The following is a 13,084-nucleotide window of genomic DNA, read 5'->3' as shown; positions in this document are numbered from 1 at the left end:
TTTGAACTGCCGTCATTCCCCCACCGACAAACAAGTTGTAAAACTCTTGGTTATCCATTTTACGAAAACAGTTTCGAGAAAATTTTCAAGTTTTTGAAAACAGTCACTTTCAAGCGAAAACACTTTCTACGCGAAATGGACTTCAAACGAAATCACACAGACGAAATGGACTTTCACGCGAAAACAGTTTTCAAGCGAAATACCTCTTCAAACGAAATCAGCTTTTCAAACAAAATAACACTTTCATGCGAAATGAAGTATCATTTCGTACGAAATCAACACAAAGCTTCTTTTCGTGCGAAATAGCCAAACGGAATGATTTTTCAAACAAAATGAGTCATTTCGTACGAAATGAACTCAATTTTTCAAACGAAATAGCATTCGTTTAAACGAAATCAAATTTTTGGCCCATTTTTATCACTTTTAGTCTGAATTTAGGTCTGATTCTTTCAAGGGTTTGTTAAAACTGTATTTTACACGTTATATCAAAAGATCAGTCCATTTTGTCCGTGAATTTGTCCAGAAATCCAAGAATGAGTAGAAAAACAGAATTCTAAGCACTGATTCAAGCGAATTGACTCATCCTGAGCTCTGATACCACTTGTAGGATCGTTTTGCGACCTATATGAGTCGTTCAGAGTCAATACTAAGTTGTTTGAAAGGCGGAAACAGTCAAACAACTGAGAATCAGTGATAGAAAGGTGTAGAAACAGAGAATTATACTTAAAACAGGGTTTTCATTGATATTCAACATGATTACACGGTGAAAATTGGGTAGCACTTCGTTGCACACACACTGATTTCGTACCAAATGAAAAACCAAGACAGCCTATATATAGGCAACTGATTTCGCACGAAATGACCACATGTCATTTCGTACGAAATGACACACTTTGATTTTGTACGAAATGGCCAAATGTCATTTCATGCGAAATGACTTCCAAAACATATAAAATTACATATTTGACATTTTGACCCCTATTACAAGCTATCGACATGACCTAGACTGTAGACGTAGGCTATAGACATTATGCACCAACAATCACCGCCAAAAATCACTTCCCTAGCCTCAAAAACACCGGAATCATCATCACCACCCCACCTACATTTGCCGCCATCACCCACCACATCTGCCGCCATCGCCATCGCCATCACCGTCACCACCCCACCCACTACACCTGCTCTCTCCAAGTCAGCCACCTTTTCATCCAAAGGTTTCATATTTTAAAACAAACCCTAGAATCAAACCCTAACTCGTATCATCAAAACCCCCATATTTTAAACCCCTATTTCTCTCTCATTCTTTGTTATACCAACAAAATGTGTATACAAAAAGAGAGAAAGGGACCGAATGAGTGAGAAATATGAGAGACAGAGAGAGGAACGCGGAACGGTGGTGACGGTGGAGTCTGTTGATGATGGGGACGGTGAAGTCCGTTGAAATCTGGTTTTAGATCTGCTTTTAAAGGATTTTCGAGCAGTTAAGGAAGCCGCCGGAGCGTGTGGGGGTGGTGCAAGATAGTGGCGATCAGGTGGAGGCGGTGGTCGGATGGGCTGTTGCAAGGTGGTTCTCGGGTGGGGCTGGTACAACGTGATGGTAGTGGTGGTCAGTGGAAATGGTGGAAGGTGGTGGTGGTGGTAGTTATCGGGTGGAGATAGTGAAAGGGGGTTGTGATTGTTGTTCAGTGGGTTGGGTGGTGTTTGATGGTGTGGGTGGTGGTTGTTATAAGGAGAGATGTAGAGATGGAAGGGAGAGTTACAGGGATGGAAGGGAATGATTTCTTTTGTTATATACATATAATTAATAATAAGATCAGGGAGGATGGAAAAAGACTAAAATGCCCCTCATATGAGGGGCATGTGACTAGGATTTAACAGTTGATTTGGATGGCGTTAGGGGCGGGGAGTGAAATAGAGATAAGCTTCAGAGATCAGGGAGTAAAATGTCTATTTTTAAAGGACTAGAGCAAAACTGTTAAAACGACCAAAACACATGGAGCAAAACGGAAGTTTACTCAATATTCTATGTAATCTTTTAATAAAATTAGTGTGTTATTTTTATTAAATGAAATTCTAAATAGTTTAAAAAAACATATTACACATGGTTGGCCACGCTAGGGATGCCCCACAACACCCCTAATTTTTTAGTCTTAGCTTGTGGATCTCACCCTCGTCACGTGTCGAACAATACCCCCAACCCAAGCCCCTCCACACCCTATAGTCTAAAGACCAAGTTATGTCTTAGATAAGTTTTTTTTACTGTTTTATTTAATGATTAGGAGAAATAAAATTACGTAGCATTTGAACTTTGATGGTTTTTTGTTGTTAATTTACTTACTTATGAAGGTTTTTTATGTTGTATACTGTTTTACTTGAAACTTTGTTTGTTAATGTGAGAGGACTTTAGAAAATAGTGTTTGATTGTTTGAAAATTGAAATTGACCCAACCCGACCCGATCTAATCCGGCCCGCGAAACTTTGTTTGTTTATGTTCACTGGTTTTACATGACCCGACCCAATCCAATCCGACCCGCTATAAACCGAATTTTTTATATCGCTAGGGACATAAAATCTTTAAATTTTTTCCACACCCCAAGAAAATATTCATGAGTCCACCAATCTTTCAAAGTCCAAACCACCTATTTGTGCAAAAAATTCAAGGTACACAGTAACTCCTTGTAACGTGAGATATGTTTCCATTAATGATGATGATAGTTTCCCCATGCACATGCGGTCCCATGTTGGTTCTCCGAGTTATAATCTAGAGTGGCTCGACTGCTCTCACGGGTTGGTGTGTTTGCACAATCGTACCGGAAATTTGATTGTTCTTTGGAATCCAAATATTCAATAATCCAGAAATCTGTTCGTATAGCGTTGCCATATAGAAAATACGTTTTTGGTTTTGGGGTTTGTCCTAAAACTATTGAACCCAAGATTGTCAGCATTGCTTCCATCTATAACACCGATAACATTAGGATTTCATCGATTACTACACAGCTAAGGTTTTAACATTAAGCTCTGGGGCTTGGAGAAGGTTACCGATAAATCAGTCTCTAAAATCAGTTAAGTTTGTAAATGATCCGGTCGTTGTAGATGGAGTTATTCATTGGGTTGCTTATGATAGGAATAAACATAGTTGTCGCATTATTTCATTTCATTTGACAAGCGAAGAATTTGGAGAAGCAGACTTTCCAGATACGTTTGTAGACCCTACACTAGTCTGGGTATCTAAAATCAACGAGTCTCTTGTTGTGCATAATCGTTACCATCTAGATTCACATAAACCAAACAGAGCTGACCGGAGACAAAAGACTAGAGCTCTAGATGATCAAACGGAACCGAGTTAAAGTGACAGTCTGATGCGATGGACTAATAGAATGGCGGAGTACGACAGTTGTATGACGGTTTCGCATAAGGGCTGGTACGTAGTGACCTGTGAACCGGCAGTAGCGATTGGAACTATGGCGCGTCGGAGTGCGAGGACTGAATAGCGGCTGCTGTACGCCGCGGCGAATCGTGGTTGTGTGGCCTGAACAACGGTGAGCGGTAGGTGGGGTGATGGGGTCACTGGGTGCGGCGGTGTATCTGATGATGGTGAAGGTTTAATAAAGCAAAAATGTAGGTTGGCAATAAAGAGAATTCAATTCCCCAAACTTCGGTCGGTTTGTTGAAGAGATACAGATTTTTGAATTTTTAGACTAATCTATAAACTTGAGCAAAAATGCAAATAACCATATCATATGTACATATTTGAACGATCTTCCTTCAGATTTTAAAACTTTAATAAATCTTTAAAGATTCTTTTAATCATTCGTATTTTCTTAGTAAATGAACTCAATATATTCTATGAAGAATAGTTAACTAGGGGAGGTTCATTTAAAAAAAAATTAAATTGAGAAAAAAAAAAACATAGGGTACAATTGTAAAACATTAAATAGTTTTCTCTCATCTCATTTATTATTCTTTTTGACTAATTAATTAGTCATAAAGATTATTATCCTCCACACTAAAATTTTTGCCTAGACACATCAAAATTTATCCTACACGATTTTTAAATTTATCCTACACATATTGAAATTTGTCCTACACAACTCGTAATTCATCCTACACACCTCATAATTTATCCTACACCTTAAATTAATTTTTTTCTTCTTTGAAAAGAAATATTTTTTTTTAAATAAGTTAAAATTTAATTTAGTTAACTATTAAAAAGAAAGACCAATAATTATCTATCTAATTTTACCAATATACCCTTACACCCAAATTAAATACAAAAATTAAATGAAGTTAAATAAAGCATTCTTATTAGTTGAAATTTGTTCATTTTTATTCTTACAAAAAATTTATTCTCATTTAAACCCTCCACTATATAACTTAATATATATGTATTTATTTTTGAATTGAATGATTGACTGTATATAAAAAAACAAATAAAGAAAAAAAAATATACTGATGTTGAACTCAAACTAATTATTCTATATGTATTCGTATGATTAGGAGATCAAAACAATCAAATACATCCACTACATATCCAAATCTAATTAGACTTTCTTTTTTCTTAATTATTTAGTCTATGAAAAAATATAATAATAACTGATATACACTAACCTTAAGTAATCTCAACCAAATAAAACATTCGGTTGGAAACGATACTCGTTTTAGTGGAAATTAAAATGTGTTAAAATCGTTTAGAACCGACATAATTCATAAATATATTTTTATAAGGTTTTCAAATTTTCAGGTATTACAATTTTACCCTTCTAAAAAAAATTTGTCCTCAAAATTGCTAAGCATGAATGACACACATATAACAACATAACAGATACATAACAAACATAATAGATTCAGATAAAAAATATGGTTCTTTATTAATACTGAACTTTTAAGGTGACAAGTAAACGAGGAATAAATCGGATCGAAATTCATATGAGATCCGACAAAGATATCAAACATATGAAATATAAGAGTAGTAAGACTTAAGTAGATTCGAATAGACATCAATCTACATAACAGGAATCTAAAAGCGCACATATGTACCTATAATTCACGATTACGTTCAAGACCGTAATTGTCAATTATCTTTCAACCGTGCCCTAATTCTCCTCCCGCCATGCATCTCAATGACCTATTCAAATTGTAAGCAAAGGAATACTAACGATAAGGAAAGCATGGTCAATTGTTATAATTTTAAGACATAACGAAAAGATAACAAACATAGAAGGGTTTATCTTGATAAAACGTAAAACTGATGTGGAACAGGAGACAAAATCGAACAAAACAAATACTGATACAGACACTTAAAACATGTGACGATAGATATAAACCAAACACAACATCTAAATCTACATCGAAAACTAAAACTGACTCTGAGACAAATTTCGATAGAAAACCGATGCGGATACTACATCAAAGAGATACAGCTAATACTGAAAAAGATTCAGATACTGAACATGATCATAAGCAGATTTAGTAGATATTGACAAAAGGAATGCCCTCAGCAAAAATATCCAAAGATGACGAACTCAAGAGTATGAAGGTTGACGAAAGTTGAAATCCTAACCCAACGTCTACCCATTACCTCACAAGGTCAAGTTTTACTCTTTAAATTTTCTACAGGAAAGAGCCTTCGCTCTGATACCATAATTGTAACGCCCCTACCTGAAGCGGCTGACATGTCACTCATACAGATATCAAAACTAAAACCAATCCACAACGTTGAAAACAAAAGATCCTAATTACATTTTCATTACATTACCGAAATAAAAATAAATCTCTATCTTCATGACACTCTTCACTTATTCCTCATGTTTCCCAAATTACCTGTCAAACAAATAAGACAAACACAAGAAAGAAACTACGGCTGAGCCAAAAAGTTGCCCAGTAACGGAAAAATCAACAGTACATGTAAAGACGAACAAAAGGGAACGAAACACCACATAATGGAAACTGAACCAAGACTGACATTGAACCACATTTGAAACTAAAACAATTTTTCTTCTTTCAAATAGTTTTACTTATAATATAATATTGTTTAAAAATCCCAATTCCTTTAAAACAAGAAAAATATCGAAATTACTATATTATGAATAAACATTTAGGTTTAGATCAAAATCTAATGACATCTCGAATTTCTTAGCAAAACATTGTATAACCAAAACAACTATATTTCTAATTTGAAAATATATATTTAATTAATCAAATAATTCAGACAACATGAGTTTTGAAAACATAGTAATCTAATTCTTGTAAAGATTATGCAACCCGATACTGGAAACAAAACAGTTCTAAACAAAAACTGAGGCGGACCGGACAAATGCTGAAAACAGAGATTGAAATTCTGGCACTGAAACAAATACTTTTATAACTTGAATCCCAAAACTTTTACTGAACAAATAACATATACCGAACATAATCAGATGCATATAATCATATCAAACATATCATAACAGAGACAAGACATACGTGACAACATATAACAGTAAAACAAGTCACGTAATATAGAAGCACCCACGAGCCTAAACAGAGGCATGCATGGCTATAGTCCATGCGCCGAGATGGTGCGTATAGGCGTACACACATTATTCCTCTCAACATGAGTCAGGAGTCAGAGCTAAGATCGATCTATTCGCCTCTAGGGACCATGTGCTACACAAGCACAAACTAGAGACGCCGTGAACTTTAGTTACGCACCGTCACGATGAGTGCCATGTCGTTGACGCCCCAACGACAAGTAACTTATAATTGCTCGGGTGACAGAGTACAAAGCCGTATAAAAATAAATGTATCTTGATATTAATTTAAAGGGAACATGCAATAATGAGCACAAGGTATAAGGTCTATTGTATGCTACAATATACACTAGTCGTATAACGATAAAGAAACTACTGACAAAAACATCTGTACTACAAAGTAACAGATTTGAATAAAAATACTATGATGAAAAGAAAACAGAATCCGTACCTTATTAGCAAGCAAAACAAAACCCAATTAATCAAGTCGACCTCGAAAATCAAAAACCTATATTCCCGTTACAACCCGAATTAGTTTTATGAATAATACTTGATTCATTTGTTAAGAAAATCTCGGCGACCGAACAAACCTTAACAAATAAAAACTTTAATCAAAAGGATCACGACAATCCCGATGTTATTTAATTCCCTCAACTTTGTTGTCCACACTACAACAGTTTTCTTTAAGCTTCAAGGTTCCTTGAAGCTCTATTAAACAAAAAGAAACAACCATACCTAGCTGTATTATTTTCCAATAAGTAAAATAAATTATTTTATTATTTAAGTATCATGCGTTTACATGCATGTACAAAGAAAACACTAGCTAAATAATTTATTTTATTATGCATTACTTATCAAACCAATTAATTTCAATTGTTTAATCAGAAATTGAAAACTTTTGTTCTTTTTATTTAAAGTTCATAATTATTATCATGGTGGTCAACAAGTAACTTTTGCTAATATTTTCTGTTGGACTTATCTCAAGTAATTACACAACCAACTTTGTTTACGACAACTTACGAGAAGTTGAAATATCTCTCTAAGAGAGATGAGTTATACACCATTAATATTAATAATACTATATATATATACCAACACTAACATGTACACCACCATTTACTAAATCACATAGTATTGTAATATAGGGTAATGCTAGACAAAAAACCCTAAAAATTTTAGGAAACTCTGGAAACTCAAAGTTCCCGACTTTTTTTTTTTTTTGAAAAAAATAACACATGTAATATACATGTTTTTAAGAGTTTTGGGGAAAAAAAAACAAAAAAGCGCCGAGTACTTTTTTTTTAAAAAAATAAACAAGTTCCAAAAACTTCGTTGACTAACATGTGTTAGACAAAAAATGCTGAAAGTTGCTGAAATTTGTTTTTTTTTTCAAAAAAAAAAGCCCTTCGGCGCTTTTTTGATTTTTTTGGCCCAAAACTCTTAAAAACATGTATATTACATGTGTTATTTTTTAAAAAAAAAAAAAGTCGGGAGCTTTGAGTTTCCCGGGTTTCTTAAATATTTAGGGTTTTCTATATAGTCCAACCCTTGTATGAGCGGCATAATGATAATACAAGTTACTTGAATCCACAATTTATGAATACCAAAATAGTTAATTCTATTGTCTTTTAAAATCAAACATCAACTAATACCTTTGTGATTCCTAAAGTTAAAGTTATGATGTCCAAAGAAACAGAGCATCACAAAGGAACAGAACACCAATTTGGTTGTCAAAATTACTGGTATTGTTATTTTATCCATATAATACTATGTTCTAAACTTTAGTCGCCAGAACCCATTTAACAAACCAGAATTTAAACATTCGAAAATTGGAATCGGACAAGGGGTAGACTGGTTACCTTAATCACCAAATGGAGCTAACCGGAGACAAAAGACTAGAGCTCCAGATGATCAAACGGAACCGAGTTAAAGTGACAGTCTGATGCGATGGAATAATAGAATGGCGGAGTACGACAGTTGTATGACGGTTTCGCATAAGGGCAGGTACGTAGTGACCTGTGAACCGGCAGTAGCGATTGGAACTATGGCGCGTCGGAGTGCGAGGACTGAATAGCGGCTGCTGTACGCCGCGGCGAGTCGTGGTTGTGTGGCCTGAACAACGGTGAGCGGTAGGTGGGGTGATGGGGTCACTGGGTGCGGCGATGTATCTGATGATGGTGAAGGTTTAATAAAACAAAAATGTAGGTTGGCAATAAAGAGATTCAATTCCCCAAACTTCGGTCGGTTTGTTGAAGAGATAAGGATTTTTGAATTTTTAGACTAATCTATAAACTTGAGCAAAAATGCAAATAACCATACCATATTCCTTCAAATTTTAAAACCCTAATAAATCTTTAAAGATTATTTTAATCATTCGTATATTCTTTCTACGAAGAATAGTAAATTAACTCAAATTAACTCAATATATCTATATATATTCTAAAGTTTAGTTATATGTACTATTTTAAAACCAAAATTTATGGTTGTTTTAAATGAGGTCATTTACATATATCCCCCTCCTAAGATCATTTATTACATATATACTCAACCCATAAAATCAATTACATATTTCCCCCTTTTAAACCATACATGTTACATATTTACCCATTTTATTAAAATTACTCCTATTGAATTACTATTTTACCTTTAATGAACTTATTAAATGATTATTACATTTTCCCCTTTCTAATACCATTACTTACATATTTTATGATTTAATGTGTAATATAATTGTTTACAAATAAGATATTAACCTAATGATATGAATTCATTTTTTTTATAAGCCCTGCCTATTTTTTTATAAGCTTCTGCCTCTGTTATGTGAAAATTGAAAGTTTTGCTTATATATAATACGTCATAGCTCTTAAGCATTATTTTTTTTTAAAGAGAACAGTCATGCGACCATGGTTTAAAAATTTACTTTTGCTGTAAAACAGTTTTTTCAATATTATTTTGAATGTTTTTAAAGTCAAAATTTATGATGTTATAAATTCAACACTTAAAACAATATTGATTAAAAAATATATTCCAAAATCATAATCTAAAAGTTTACAAATAATGAAATAGAGGTAAATTAGAAGTCTTTAAGTTAAAAAATATTAAATGGAATTCAAAGAGAAGTAATTTACCTATTTAACTTTAACATTAATCCCTGTTTACCCTTTTTTCTCAATAACTCCTTGGAAACTAAAGAGTTTCCTACAACTTGCAATTGCAATTGAATCGTTTACTTTTAATTAAAATTTATTTATTTATCAATTTATCAACTATTATTTACTTCCTTTTCACATTCGCATTCACATAACACTACGTCTACAAAGTTAGATACATCCAGGGTTAAAGAAAGAGAGAGGGGCCTGGAGAGAGAGTGGACGGTCGCCGGCTACATTACCCGGTGATCATCTATTACTCAGGAGATGACGACGAGGGTGATGGGGGTAACATCACCGCTCAAGGGTGACATATAGTGACGATGGTGACGGTAGTTCGCCGGTGGTCAGCAGCCACATCTTTGAGTGACGACTAGGGTTCCGAAGAACGAACCGGGTGATGTGATGGGGTAACGACTTCAGTCAAGGTAAGGTAACGGAGGATCGAAGGTGGTATACGAAGTGTCATCCGCATTTTCCGCCTGCTCTTCTCCTCTACTCCTCCGGCAAGGGACTCCTTATCACTTTTCGAGGTGCGGTTGCTCTATTCCCTGCTATTTCTCTCAACTGGTATGTTTTTTTTCTTTTGTCTTTATCTGATTTAGAGCTTCATACGTCTTTAATAATTGGATGGTTATAAAAAAGTTTCATGCAAATATATGTATTGAATATGGTTATATGCAATTCCTTTAACTGTTTTATGTATTTTGGAATGTTACTTTGATGAGCAATTACGGACCATCTGAAAGATAAAGAAAGGGTTCCGGCCACGATTCTGACCGGATGTCGATTATATGGAGATAGTCGTGCACGATTAGTTGGTTTGTTTGTTTAAATACTCATATACATCTCGCCTCTGATTGGGTTCAGATCTTTTTTATTCGTGTCATAGGTCTGATTGCAAGGGTTTTTTCTTTTCGTATTCTGATTTGGTTCAGGTACGTTTTTATTTCCAGTTTGTTTAGTCGCATTATTTTGAGTTTTGATATAGAAAGAGTTCGTGGAAATAATAACATATTCGGTGGTGTTACAAATGGATATTTTGCTTTCACTAAGGAACACCAGTAACCGTGTGGATACAGGTGCATTGCCTCCATTTCAGTTCAGCTATTTGAGAAATGTGAGTTTCATACTTTCATTGGTTTTCATTTTATTTGATGTATATGAATAAGAATGCATAATCATAATGTTTTAGTTACTAAATTTGTGGTCTCTTTGTTCTAATTGTGGAAGAATTGTTGTGCTCTGCTATTTCTGGTCTAATTTCTTCTTAATTAGTTGTCTTTTTCCTTGCCTGCAGAGGAAATCATTATCTGAGTTTTGGCGGGATTGTCCTATTGTGAGTATATATTTTAGCTTATTTAATGATTTGTTTATTTTGTGTTGATTTATTTCATGATTTCATCCTGTTTGTGGCCTTTTAATGAATGAGAGCTTTTTTGTTAAATGTGTTAATGAATGACAAAGAAGATTGTTACTAACAGGTCTTTTCATTTTTTTGAAGCTGGCTGATAATTCAAAGGAGCATAATTGCATGCCTTATGAACATTATACCGCAACATTACTTGCAGTATGTTCATATTATCAGTATATTTGTATTCTATCTTCAAGAAATACAAGCAACTAACTTCGCTTACCATTATGTTCATCATTTGTAAACTGGCTTAAAATAATCAGCAAAAAGGCCTTGAAGGAGAACCCACAAATAGGAGTTTAACTCACACTTCATGGGTATCTCATCAAGCAAAGGTCGTGAAAGGCAAGGATGGCATCCTATGACGGCCAAATCTACAAATTTGTTGTTGCTACTCCCATTATTCATTCAATGGTCTCATTCACACTTGATCACAATAAGGTTGCAAATCATACTGCTATAGTGCTATACTATGCCAACTCTACAATATAAATTTTTTAAGCAAATAAGATGAATAGCTTTTGGTATGTACACTTTGACACCATATATCTTTCACTCATTGTTGCATTCTAAATCTTAGGTGGTTCATGACGAGTGCCCACCTACCGAATAAAAGAAGCAAGTTAGTACACAGAGTCTTCCCTCGCCCAATTAACCTGCTTTGCTTCGCTCGCTTCCATTTTGTTTCTATACTTTATTGGTCTTATAATACCTTTTGTTTATATTCATGGTAGTTGTTGATATTTTTACTTAGCGTTAAAGTTTATGTATAAGAAATCTATGATGTTAATAATGGCAGACTGGTTGTAATCTATTTTGTTACTGTTTCATGTTTCTTTACGTGCATACTGCAGTCGCTACACTCATAAGTTAGTTCACTTAAAAATTTGTTTATGTGTGTTCATTTACCTTCATTTATCTATGTTTAAGTTCGTTTAATAGTCATTTCAAGTTTTTAGGCAGTTACAATTTAGTCTGGTTTTATTTAATTTATTGTAGCATATTGTAATATGATTTAAGGTTTTCATATGGTAGTGAGTTCTCTCAATGATTTTTATGGGTTAGTCATGTATGGAGAGTCATGCGTGCACATATGTTAAGATATTTGATTTGACTAACTCATAGCCGTTGCTTATGTTTACTTGCTTAAACCTGTTGTAGACAAGAAACTACTAAGGGGAAGGGCGACTACATGGGCATGCATTAGCGGCAGAAGATTTCGTGAATTATTGAATAAACCGGAAGCTTTATGAACTCCTTTAAGTTTTTTTCCTGTAATGTATGTTTTTAGACTTGGCATACAAGTTTGTTCTTAAACACATTCCGCAAACAAAGTTTCCTATGCTATGCACGCCTTAAATTTTGTGTGGCTGGCTTATGGTACAAGCTCTTATGACGTTTTGTATGGCTTCTCTTACATTGTCTTTTGGCTAATCACCTTTTATCCATGCATAAACATTTTTCCCGAACGCACCACAAAATGAAGGACACTAACTGTTGGTCATGCCGTGCATCGCACGGGCCTACCCTCTAGTTATATGAAGAATAGTCAACTAACTTAATATATATGTATTTATTTTTGAATTGAATGATTGACTGTATATAAAAAAAGAAATAAAGAAAAAAATATGCTGATGTTGAACTCAAACTAAAGGTCCGTTTGGTATATGGTAATGGAATGAATGAGGGAATGGAATGGACGAGGTAATGGAATGGGCAATGGAATGAAATGGATCATTCCATTCCATTGTGATGTTTGGTTACTTATACGTGAATAGAATGATGTTTGGTTACGTATAATAAAATGAATCATTACTTTGTACAATTTGATAGAAAAAAAAAACAAAGTAACGGAATACAATTGTATTAAAAAGAAAAAAATTTAATTGCCTCAATAATAATAATAATAATAATAATAATAATAATAATAATAATAATAATAATAATAATAATAATAATATTCATGGTAAAAACTTAATAATAAAAAATTGATATATATTAATATTAGTATT

At 33.9% G+C, this 13,084-nt stretch overlaps 2 long non-coding RNA genes across 6 annotated transcripts; one reads left to right on the top strand and one right to left on the bottom strand.

Moving 5' to 3' along the window:
• Positions 1-5,514: 5,514 nt before the first annotated feature.
• Positions 5,515-8,773, bottom strand: LOC110909740. The gene is made up of 3 exons (XR_002575586.2): positions 8,369-8,773; positions 6,961-7,017; positions 5,515-5,820 (listed from the first exon to the last, which is right to left on the bottom strand). It is a non-coding gene; the product is annotated as an uncharacterized LOC110909740 (long non-coding RNA).
• Positions 8,774-9,745: 972 nt separating this feature from the next.
• Positions 9,746-12,470, top strand: LOC110911799. Of its 5 annotated transcripts, none has more exons than XR_002577374.2 (6): positions 9,746-10,778; positions 10,959-10,997; positions 11,163-11,228; positions 11,336-11,513; positions 11,653-11,694; positions 12,234-12,470. It is a non-coding gene; the product is annotated as an uncharacterized LOC110911799 (long non-coding RNA). The 5 variants fall into 5 exon arrangements; XR_004873206.1 differs by lacking the exon at positions 12,234-12,470 and having other exon boundaries at positions 9,746-10,228; positions 10,551-10,778; positions 11,653-11,886; XR_002577373.2 differs by lacking the exon at positions 12,234-12,470 and having other exon boundaries at positions 9,746-10,479; positions 10,551-10,778; positions 11,653-11,886.
• Positions 12,471-13,084: the final 614 nt, after the last annotated feature.

The sequence above is a fragment of the Helianthus annuus genome, chromosome 11 (genome assembly GCF_002127325.2).
Source record: "Helianthus annuus cultivar XRQ/B chromosome 11, HanXRQr2.0-SUNRISE, whole genome shotgun sequence".
In the NCBI taxonomy this organism is placed as follows: Eukaryota; Viridiplantae; Streptophyta; class Magnoliopsida; order Asterales; family Asteraceae; genus Helianthus; species Helianthus annuus.
The sequence above is the reverse complement of the archived record's forward strand: the minus strand, read 5'-3'. Positions and strand labels throughout refer to the sequence as shown.